Below are 12,500 nucleotides of genomic sequence, written 5' to 3' on the forward strand. Positions count from 1 at the left end.
CTATCGAAAATCAAGTCAACCGTGGTTGGTATTAACTGGTGGTTTACCTGACTTGTTGTTCAAAACCTTGAGCGAATCAAACCTCTAATGCCTTTTCCATACCTTCTTGGACCTGGCGCCTCTCTTTTCTCTTTTCCTTCTCTTTAGTGGATGTGGTGGCATGTGCTTCATCCCTCCTTTTAGGGTTAATGCTATCAATGGTGAATCGATCATTCGCTATCCTTTTTTCTGGGATCTGCTCTTTTCAGTGGAAGGTTTGAGGGAAGGTAAGATTAGTGGGTCAATAACCTGCTTAGCTTTCCAAGTAAGGCAGTGAAGTTCCATATTTCTGTATCTTTCTTATCCCGGGATCTGCTGCTCTGTTCCCTTAGATGCAATAGTTTACTGATCCGGTTTTCCCTAATTTCAATAGTGAGGAGGATGTCCAATAAAAATACTATATTCTAGTATCTGACCAAAGGGAAGAATGAAAATAAATAGAGATAGAGGTCTCGGAAGTAGGGCCTATTAAAAGTACAGTGCCTTCTTGTTCTTGTTCTTCTGATCGATTGATTCAATTGGATTAAAGGGAAGAGAACACCAAAACTACTAGCGAAAAGCACTTTCACCTGGCTAGCACTTAGCAAGGTTAGTTTAGTTTGCTTGGAAGGGGAGCATTCCAAATGCATAACTCGAAATGACACTAAAGACTAAAGCTAGAACATCTATAGTGACAGACGAGGGCGAATCGTAACTAGAAGAAGGCCTCCGAACTGCTTCAAATTAAGAAATTGTGGGGAGCTTTTGGTCAAGTCTTGGAAGGGACTCCCATCCCAGAGTGTGAAAGCTCTCGGGAGAAGGGAATCGACAACACAACTGGAGCTGCCCTTTCTTTGGTTTAGTAAGAAGCTTCCTCAAGTATGTCGATTTGTAGTACGGTCAGTTCACTCGAATCCACTGACTTCATGCACGGGGACTCGACCATCAATCCTTTCTTGTGACGAGCTGTGACTGGGTGCTCTGAAACCTCCTTAAAAGGAGGGGCGGTGGGGTAAGGTAATTGAAGTAACTAGCCAGTATTAAGATTAGGCATAAGCATAATAAACTGATGCATCCGAAGACGGTGAATCTAGAATAGAGGCCGGGTGGGGAAGCAAAAGATGCAAGAGAGCCTTTTTCCGGGAAGGAAGGGACGGCCGAGAACGATGTATTTTCTCGTGCCTAATGCCTAATGCCTAAGCGGGAGCGCCCCTCTGTCTGCTACTTTACACTACTCCTTGAACGTGTCCTCTCGGCTCTCCTCGAAACTATTCCGAAGTTTTGAATTCCATTTCTATGGATAGGTTCTAAGCATATGAGAGAAAGGCGGATGAAAGGCAGTGACCCTAAGTTCCGAATCTTGCCCTGAATAAGTAAGGTTTCGGGGAAGTTAGAAGCCTTTCGGGCTGAATAGGGGCGGTGAGAGGGTGTAGTGTAGTAAAGGAGGTGGGCTTAGAGCCAGCAAGCAAAGTAAGGCAAAGCTTTATCGCGAAGAGGGCAGATGAATGAATTGGTTCCAGGGTATGCCTTCCGAGGTATGCCGGGCAATAAGGGCAAGGAAGGCTGCGGGAAGAGTTTCAGGACTAGGCCAGAGGACTCCTGTCCATAAGGCTAGGAAGGCAGGAGCAAAAAGATTGAACTAGCCCACGCATCTGCTCCCCTCTCAATCCACCAATAACTCCCATATCCCAGCATCTCATTCCCCCACCCCGTCGTCGAGAGCAGCCAGCCCTTCTCAATAGAATCCATGTGCCATTGCCTGAATGTCAATCTGCCCCTCCTGTCCGAAAAGAAGCATATCCGAATAAAGGTACCAAGGTAACCCTTAGAGTCAAAGCATTTTTCGCTATTAAGGACTTACTGAAAAAGGCTCAAAAAAACAGGAATCAGTTGGAGGAAACTAAGGACCAGGTTCACATTATCAGTGAGCGCGGATAAGAACGTTTCCTGGAATTCCACATCCCATATTGACTCTACCATCCCTAACGTTGGCCACTAAGTCCAATCTGACCTATCTCAAATAAGATCTTTTAGGATCAATTGGTTAGGCATCCCTCTTCTTTGTTTGCATAAGGCCACTAGCCATCTAGTGTTCGCTATCCTTCATCTTTCGATTAGCGAGATGATCTTAAAAACTACAGGCCTGAAATTTGCCTTTCTTAAGACCCCGTTGAACATATTTTCAAAATGTTCCATCATTGGGTATAAGTAGAATCTTCATAGCCCAAAAAAAACACAGTCAAAGTCAAACGTTTGTCGGTGGCACAGGGTTGTGTTTGAAGAAATGGAGTTTCGTTGTTCGTCACATGAAACTCTGCACTTAGGGATCAGCCTCACAAATATGCTCTTCGAGCTTTGAAACCGTCTTCTTTGTGGACTCGGCTGTAGGCTATATATCCATGGCTTGTTGAGATCCCCTTCCTCCTTCCTTTCTCACTGGAAAAAGCAGTAGTTGTCAATCGACGACCAGTTATCAATCAATCTGATGAAGGTAACAATATCCTCCTTGAAATCCATATAATCATTCCCTGGAAAATCAACCAGATTCTCCCTCCTCTTATGGCTCAAAGGCTCAACCTGGCTAGTAAGTCGGCATAGGAGAGGAGCACTCATTCATCTTGTGGTGGGCTGGCTTACTACTCCCCGATATTAGCTCTCAGCAGTTAAGCAATTCCGAAATCAGTTTGTTGCCCTGCAAAGTCTTTGACCTTGGGTATATGAGTAGGAGACTTAGGACAGTATCGTCGATAGGCAGTAGGGCAAGCTGCCGGATTGACAGACAGTTATTAGGACAGTGGGTAAGCTACTTAGGCTAGGGAATAGGTACACATAGGTCAGATACGCGGGCAAGTCTCAATAACCAAAGTAGGAGTTGATGAGTGACTTTCTTCTTCTCTATTCCTTCTTACTGGACTGGACGGATTCGTTTCTGTAAACTGAGTTAATGGAGTCAAGAAAGAAGCTAGTACAGTAGGCATTCTTATTCTGTAAAATAAGTCACTGGTAGGCAAGACTTTCTCTCGAGAGTCAGTGCTTCGAGACGACTTTCGCAGATGTTCAATCTTGCGAGGCGTATGAGCCAGATTTTTAGTACTCTCCCGACCTGTTAGAGGCCACCCTAATAAGCGGAGATTGCCGGGAAAACGTTGCTCAACAAGATAGTAACCAACTCGAAAAAGGAGACCCTGGCATAACAAGTGGTGATCTCTGTACTAGAATAGAAGCCCTGCTAATTGTGAAGAACCCACAGCCGGGAGCGTTAGCAACTGGATTTTACCACACTCCGTTATACCCTCCCTTGGGGGATGGCTTGGTGCTAATGTAGGACTTTCGGAGACCTTCCGCTTGCTGTTTTGGTCCAGCCTGAGTGGCCATAACTTCTACTGTGATTTAGTTTGGAGCGGTCTTGCTCTTGTTGTTCCGTTGTTGCGCGTCCTATTCTGATATTTAGGACCAAGAGGTACTGGATTCTCTTTCGGATAGGCCCTGAAAGGAGAAGAAAGGCTGAAATGCCAACGGACGTCTGTCTATTCTCTAATTCACCCGATCCCTATCCGCTTTCCAAAAAGGAAGAATGCATGAACCACGGCAGAGGAGAAAGGACGGATCACCTGCCGATCTTTTACAAAACTATGCCAGAAAGGATATAAAGATTGACCGGTACAAAAGCCATCTCCATCAATCTACGCTCATTAAGGAGAGGGTTCCTTAGAGAATAAAATGGGGAGCGAACGAAAAAGATGTGTGGCTGAGGTGTTGGGAGCCCCCAATAGAGAAGGACGATGCGGAAAGGTATGGTGGGAATACAAACAGGCCTGGACAGAAGAAGTAGACGAAAGACCTCCAGGCTGTGTCGTCATTCTCAATCCTGAAAAGAGAGCACACATCCTGAGGAAGGCGCGTCATGCAAAGGTTCCCATTTTTTTTCCTTAGTTGACCCCGTGTTTCTATCGGATCCTAAGCTTCATCGGGACAAGCGCATAAACCATCCCATCCCGGTAGAGGGGACAGAGCAGCTCAGCGGGCTAATCAGTGACCTCATCTACCCAAAGACTTTATTTCTGCTGTACTTTCTTAAGCAATAGGAGCTCCTTCATATGCCCTTGAAGGCGGGAATATTGGTACTGAAACGAGGTTTAAAGGTACCTTTTCCCGTTGTCCACTTTGCCTTCGTACGACTTTCCTTGGCAAACTATCCCAAAAAAGGAATGGGCTTTTTCAAAATCAAACTTGTTGTTTACTCATTGTGGCAAAACAAAACTCTCTTATTTTCCTTCGAGATGAATACCAATTTGATAGAGGTGGGGCATTTTCCATGAGTGGATTCGAGAATGTGGTCCCTCCTCTCTTTTGACCAGTCCTTGGCTTCTTTGTTTGATGATGGCGATAGCTCTTCTCTAGCCCGGCTAGATAACAAAACAATGAAATAGCACGCCACTGTGGTGATAAATCTTCTTGATGAAATCTTACTGATTCGACTCGTGGACCTTTTCCAAAGAGTAGTGGCCTTCATTCGAAAGGTGAAAACAACCAGTCAATACCTTATTGATTCAAAAGGGAATGCAGATGCAATCTACTTGGAATAAAGGGTCTTGGCATGTAGTTGACTTCATAATGAAGAGCCAGAAGTTTAATGTCACTAGCTTCATTCTTACAGAAATTGATCAAGCTAGAAAGAAGGGATTTCCACAAGAATCTTCTCTTTGCACCACACATCATGAGAATGATATTGAACAAGAGTCAGCTCAGCCTGCCTCTTCCTTTGCTCCCCATTTTTAGACTTCTACAAGTCGATCTTCTTACGATGGAAATCACGAAAAAGATCATTCGCTCTTACCTCGTCTGGAGCAGACGAAACGTCTTTTGTTTGGCCTTTGGCCTTTTCATTTCAGTACCGAAGCCGAGTAGATCAATCAGATGACCATGGGTATGAGTCTCTTGTTTCACCTTCAGGTGTCCCATTTCTGCATCCGTTCTTGTAAGCGATAGCGATCCGTTGACAAGAAATCACTTAGATTAATAAGGTTTTGTGACTACGAGTTGCAGAAAGCGGCGCAGCCAATGGCCTGGGCTTTGAGTGGTATGAATTGAATAAAATATCATAATAAGCACGGTCGATCAACATTGGGGTCAGCATTAAGAAAGAGAAACCATGGGATATGGCCACGATGGACTTTATTGAGGGCCCAGCGCCAGGGAACTATACTCGCTAGCCCAAGCTACTGGTTTTATTTATAGAGTCAAGGGTGAGCATGTGACTGTGACTAAATAGCAGCGTGCCTTTGGCTCGCAGTATTGGAAAAAGATGAATCGGACTTGGCAGATTGAACTGCAGACTATAAAGAAGGAGGAAGAAAGCCCATAATTATCATGTATGACAAGGTTGTTCTTATCATGGTGAAACTGTTGGAAAAAGGTTACTGTGATTTTCTATCTATTAGTTGACTACGGAGCTTCTTCGTCCCGACCTATCTATATGTGAAAAGCACTCCGCCAGAATCCTCGTAGTAGTAAGTCGTGGATTACAAGCTGTCCCTTCCGAAAAGCTCGTTTGCAATAGATATAGGGTTTACCAACCTCAGGCATGGACATAGACACCAGATCATTTTGATAGAAATGAGGTAGACTGGAAGCTGAAGCCAATAGAGCAATGGAACTAATCAATCACTTGCTTTCCCAACTGGAGCAGGAAACTTCCAACCAAATAGGAGGGACCCGGAAGAAGAGATAAATGACAACTATCTCTAGAGAATTGAAAAGAGGTGTGCGAACTATGTTATTGAATCGGCCATGAAAACCTAAAATGAAGGAATAGGGGGTCTGGGATAAGCATGTATTGGAGGCGGGTTTCCCAATAAGTCAATAGCTATCCTTCGCTATCTGGGGCTAGCTCACTCTATGAGATAAGTTTCATGTATGGTTCGAAGCAGTTAACTCCCTTTTAAGGAGCGATCGATCAGCCCCGACCATGACCGGTCTAGAATCTCTCTCATTGAGCTTCTCTTTTGCGCCTGCTTTCTTCTTGATTTATTGCAGCAGCTAGTCTCCCTTTTCCAAATTCGATTATAAGTGAAGTGAGTTATGTTTCAAGAAATTCCATCCATTTCATCGCCCAGAATAATACCCAGTCCTGCCAATCTCTACGACAATCTCTGGTTTAGTTGATCTTTTTCTATTATGAAAAGCAAGGAAACACTAGTAATGGTGGAAACAGAACTTAGAAATCTAAGGCTGAAGGCTAGTTTCATTAACGAGTCTCACCTATTTCTTACTTCCCCTACCAGCCCTACCTACATCACCTTTCATATGGAATAGGCATGCTTTAGTGATGGGGCTAGCCGCTTTCACAAGAAATCAAACCAAACAAAGACACTTAGCATAGGAGTAGATTAGGGCATCTAGTGCTCTGTTCATCGTCTGAGGACTATAAGGTGCCAAGGGAAATAGCTCCATCCCATTGGATATCCCTAGCCTTGGTGGATCAGTGCAGTGAGAAAAAACTCTTCCATTCTATCTATGGTAGATAAAGGAGCTTCAAAGCCTTAGCCATCCTCATGGCCTTTTCACCCTACAGCCGTTGCACTTTTTTTATTAAATGAAATAGTTCGTTTTCTCGCTCTTAACTCGAAAGTACTAACTAAATAGGGGCACGGAGAAATAAAGAAGTGTGGGGGAGAAGCAGCCGAGCTCATTCCCTTCCATTCCTGCTCTATAGTAGGGGTTATGTCCCCCTTTCCTAGTGAGAGCAATACGCAATGCTGCTACGAATAGAGATAGTGCCCTATCCACTGCAAAACGGTACTCTGCTTCAACCACACGGTATGGCTCCCTCATTTCAAACCAAGCTGTAGACCGAGTAGGAAACAGCTAAAGGTTCCGGTCCAAAGGTAAGAAGATCCGTTGGTTGGAAATCCGTATCAATTGTTACTGGTTCTCCCGTTCTTGGTACTGTGTCATGTGACTCTAAAGCCCCAACTAGGCTAGATCGAGATCTTGGTCCTTGCTAGGCTTACTCGCGTAAATAACCCCCATGTCTTAGGTGTTCTCGGGGGTAAGCGAGTCAGTACAATCGGTTGCACAACCGTCCAGTCCATATCATAATTGTCATAATCAATCATATCAGTAGGTGGCATACTTGCCTGCTCAAGTCCATCTACTATGGATGTGGGCTTGGACCAAGCCATCCCCAAACACTGAACCGGATCTTGAAAACGGGACTGAACTGAATCCGACTTCTTGGTAGCCCAGTGGCTTTTGGTCCCCATCGGAAAGTGCTGAATGGATTGCTCCTTGCCCAACGACAAAAAGAAAGAAATTTAGGAGAGGATTGATAGGTTTAAGCATTCAGGGCTGGTCGCTCTTATGGATACCTGTGAGCTAGAGTCGGGAATCGAAAAGGAGACAACGGAAGCCGTACAGATCTAGTTGGGAATGCTGTTCATGCAGTGGAGAGCGTAAATGACCGGCCCTTGAGGCGCGAGTAGACTTATCATATAGAAAGGAAAGAGATAAGCGGAGGGAGGATGGTTTGATGATAGCCAAGATCTCCATCTCATTTGTCACTCTCGTATTCTTAATAGGAATCGGCAAGCAGATACAACCACTAGGCCATTGCCATTCGACTAGTCTATCAGAGTATCCTACGAAGTCAGGTCCAGTAGGCGCAGGATGCGCTAAGCCTTTCGATCTTCCTGCTGGTGGTCCACCATAGAGCTCCTATGTAGCCGTTTGTTTTCTCGCTTAACTAATTTGTATGAGGCGATACAGCTGAGATCAGCCAACGGTTCGAGCACTTAGCACAATGTGCCACTTAACCGGACGAGCGCAAGACCGGGTCTACCTACCTTATGACATTTATGAAAAACGAACGTTGTATTAAGGGGTTTCTATCAGTTAGTAACAAAGCCGGCAGTATCCTTGAATTCAGGGGTCAGCTACGGGAGGTATGTCTCCATGTGTGCCGAAGAAGCGTCTATCATTATACGCTATTTATCCAATCAAAAACTTCTTCGTTTAGTTGGTAGAACCCACGCCAATATCATATTGACTCTCTCTCGTCCAATAAGAGTTTCCGAGAGTTACTTTATTCAAATTCTCTCCTTTCCAAAGCTCCACAAGGAAAAAAGAGTAATAGGACAACAATATTGCTTTCATTTATTTTGAGTTCTTTCTTTGTTGAGATGGAAATCGACGTTCTTTTGAAAAGGGCTAGGTAGTTTGCGCGCAGGCAAAACTTCTTCATGAAAGGTCAAAAATAGACTTGGATTTCATGGGTTTCTTAATGACTAGTCGTTCGTTTGAAGCCTTAAGAAACCGGCAGAGAAAGCGGCAGTTTTTTTTCCGAATGACCTTATTTCGAGAATCAACTAAGCGACAAATCCGTAGCCCAGGTGATTCGCTGCCTCCCTCTCGCCAAAATGGGATGAATCTTCTCATGCAGCTTTTTGATTATTCAGGGCGCAGCGAAGCCAATTTCCATCAAGGCAAGGGGGTAAATAAGGGGGAAGAGGAGTTGTAACGATAGAAAAGAGAAATGACTATAAGGAACCAACGATTCTCTCTTCTTAAACAACCTATATACTCCACACTTAACCAGCATTTGATAGATTATCCAACCCCGAGCAATCTTAGTTATTGGTGGGGGTTCGGTTCGTTAGCAGGTATTTGTTTAGTCATTCAGATAGTGACTGGCGTTTTTTTAGCTATGCATCACACACCTCATGTGGATCTAGCTTTCAACAGCGTAGAACACATTATGAGAGATGTTGAAGGGGGCTGGTTGCTCCGTTATATGCATGCTAATGGGGCAAGTATGTTTCTCATTGTGGTTCACCTTCATATTTTTCGTGGTCTATATCATGTGAGTTATAGCAGTCCTAGGGAATTTGTTCGGTGTCTCGGAGTTGTCATATTCCTATTAATGATTGTGACAGCTTTTATAGGATACGTACCACCTTGGGGTCAGATGAGCTTTTGGGGAGCAACAGTAATTACAAGCTTAGCTAGTGCCATACCAGTAGTAGGAGATACCATAGTGACTTGGCTTTGGGGTGGTTTCTCCGTGGACAATGCCACCTTAAATCGTTTTTTTAGTCTCCATCATTTACTCCCCCTTATTTTAGTAGGCGCCAGTATTCTTCATCTGGCCGCATTGCATCAATATGGATCAAATAATCTATTGGGTGTACATTCTGAGATGGATAAAATTGCTTCTTACCCTTATTTTTATGTAAAGGATCTTGTAGGTCGGGTAGCTTCTGCTATCTTTTTTTCCATTTGGATTTTTTTTGCTCCTAATGTTTTGGGGCATCCCGACAATTATATACCTGCTAATCCGATGCCCACCCCGCCTCATATTATGCCGGAATGGTATTTCCTACCGATCCATGCCATTCTTCGCAGTATACCTGACAAAGCGGGAGGTGTAGCCGCAATAGCACCAGTTTTTATATCTCTCTTGGCTTTACCTTTTTTTAAAGAAATGTATGTGCGTAGTTCAAGTTTTCGACCGATTCACCAAGGAATATTTTGGTTGCTTTTGGCGGATTGCTTACTACTAGGTTGGATCGGATGTCAACCTGTGGAGGCACCATTTGTTACTATTGGACAAATTCCTTCTGTCTTTTTCTTCTTGTTCTTTGCCATAACGCCCATTCCGGGACGAGTTGGAAGAGTAATTCCAAAATATTACACGGATGAGACTCATCGCACCGGATCCTTTTGGCCATAGCCATAGAAGAAGCTGCTCCTCCGAAGCGGAGGGAGGGGAATCTATTGATTCCTATAACCCTGCTTATATAGCGTTTTTAAGACAACATTTAGGGTTTTTCCCGGGTTTGGTACCAAATCTGGATAAACTCCTTTCGGTTCTTAAACCGGAGGAAATTCTCTTTCTGGCTTTCCGCTTCCCGCGGGATGCGAACATGTTTAAATTGCCCCTAAAGAAGATCAAAGATATGATTAAAGAAGTAATGGCTAAAGAGGAGGAAAACAGATACAAGCCTCCGGTGGAAGGTTGTGAAGACCTAAGTATGACGGAGGAGGAAAGGAAAAAATTGCTGGAAGCATTTTCTTTCCTATGGGATAAAAAACAATGAATTGGAACTATTGAGTGGTGTAGGTATCCATCTTAGCAAATAGAGATACCGAGGCCCACCAACCTACTACTTGTTGGTTTGGTGGGGAAAGAGGAGTGGGTATGAGGGCTTCTTTCACTTTTTAAGGCTAGTTTACATCATTCCACATGATGATTTGCTAATTGTTTTATGATCCTTGACTAGCTATATAGACCCTAGGAACTTGCATGTGCTATTACTGTTGTATAAAGGAAAGGTGGCTCACGTTACCACTCTCCCCTATTCCTACAGGAAGGAAGAGTCCATCAAATGCAAGTCGCTACCAGTTTCCTATTTTGGATGAATACCATCGCACCATTTGACCTCGAAGTAACGAGTACTCAAGGAATCCTCTGGAATTCCAGTCATGATGATCAGGTACCCGGAGTACATCACCCTCATCAGGAAGAAAAGAGAGAGAAGTGGAGTAAAATGGATTCAAATGCCGCATTGCAAGTGAACAAAAGAAACCAGTGGAAATAGAAAGAGAATGAACAAGTGTATCAATTCATGAGTTAAGGAATACTATTGGGAAGATTGGGTGACTAATATCCTGAGAAAACGATCTCTTGCTTCCCTTGAAACATGCTGAGAGGACCATTTCGATTAGTGAGAAGCTCAGTTCATGGGTCATGACGACAGATCATATCGTGTACCAGTGCACTGTTCTTTAGAGATCTATGTTCAGTGAACAAGAATGTAGTGAGGGGTGCTACTTTAGTGTTATTCCTAGACTGATGAAGTGAAGACTTTAGGCCTCGCTAATAGTGGACCAACTGAGAATGTTTGTTTCTCTTTTCTGTAGATATCTCAATATTCCTTGAAAGCCTTATGAATGGTGGCGAGGATGTGGAAGAGCTAGTCATATAGTCCTTGAAGCTTGATTCCTTTTATCGGTTAGCAAGGAGTTTGAAGCTTGAGTACTTTCATTCAGCTTTCGTTCCTGTGGAATGAAGTTGGTTCAGAGGTCTCAAGTAGATCTTCTCAGACAGCGAGTAATATCTCTACTACACTTTCCTTCCACTTTATGTTGAGCAAGTTCACCTGTTAGCTTTCCCGCCAAAGGACAGCAAGCCAGTAATGTGAATCATCATAGTTTCTGTTTTCAGACAAGTACAGCGTCCACCTTTATCATATTAGCAAATAGCTGATCTTAAGAGATCTCAAATAAGGGACATACTTTTGCGTATTTCCGAATGGAGCAGAATAGTCATTCAACTGATGCTTTGAAAGTATTAAACGAGGCGATGTGTTTATCTGTCTTTCCTCATTGCATTCCTATACTTTCCTGCTTAGTATCAAAACCATGTGATGGTACACTATTTTGGCTATAACTTGATTTCTCTAACAACTCAATATGACTTTCTTTTTCGTGTTGAGAAACATGTTCGGATGCAACTTTCATTGAAAAATAAGCATAATGAATTAACTGGCCAGTGGAATTTTATGAAATGAGGGCTCTCGGGAAAGCAAGACTTAAGGAAGGTAGGCAATTTCATACCAAGAAGAGCATTTAAGAACAGCTCATAAGCAATTCCAAGTGGCAGAGATGACTCGAGGGACCTCGTCAGATAAGCATATCCTATGGTAAATGTGGTACCTGGTCCAGTCAACTTGGAAGTAGAAACTGACCACTAGTGGGTGTCAATTAAAAAGTCACTCTATGGCTAACGCTTCTACTGCTATCGGCAGGGCTTAGTCTCTCGTGGTTCATTTCCACCGGAGAGCATCTGTTTGAATAATTAGCGTATATAGTTGATCACTCTAATGACAACGGATTCGATTCGCAAATTTCTCGTGATTGACCGAAAGAAAGGTTAGCGACTGCTCTCCCTACGGAATCTCAAGTAGAGCCATTGCATAGCTGGCAGACACGATGGGCTCAGGGTTTCGACTGCTGTTCATTCCGATCTTAGGTCTCGCTCAGCGAATTCAGAAGGGTTGGGTCCTTTGTCAATGACTTACTTTCCTAGTAGCAGAGATGCAAGAATAACTACTTTCTTCTGCTAGGCGTTTCTTTGTTGCCAGCTGAGAAATAATACTCGTTTTTTTCGGATGAGGGGGAGATTTGATTTTGTTGCTATAAGAAGGAAGGGCCAATTATTTTATCAACCAGTGCACCATCCATAACATTGGTCAAGGAAGGCAAGAAAGTAGTTTGAAAGGGAATTCAGGATCAGACAAGGAGGTCAGTAGAAAGAGGAAGGGTGCAGTTACAACAAGGAGAGATTTGTATGCTCGTGCAAGCTTTTCCAGTGAATGCCACCAGCAAAGAAACTAGAATACCTAACAGTATGAATAAGTTACTTACCCGAGACTCTGACATTTTCAATGAGCCAAAAGAGTTACCACCAGACCCATGATCAT

Source organism: Triticum dicoccoides, chromosome 1A (assembly GCF_002162155.2).
Source record: "Triticum dicoccoides isolate Atlit2015 ecotype Zavitan chromosome 1A, WEW_v2.0, whole genome shotgun sequence".
NCBI classification, from domain to species: domain Eukaryota; kingdom Viridiplantae; phylum Streptophyta; class Magnoliopsida; order Poales; family Poaceae; genus Triticum; species Triticum dicoccoides.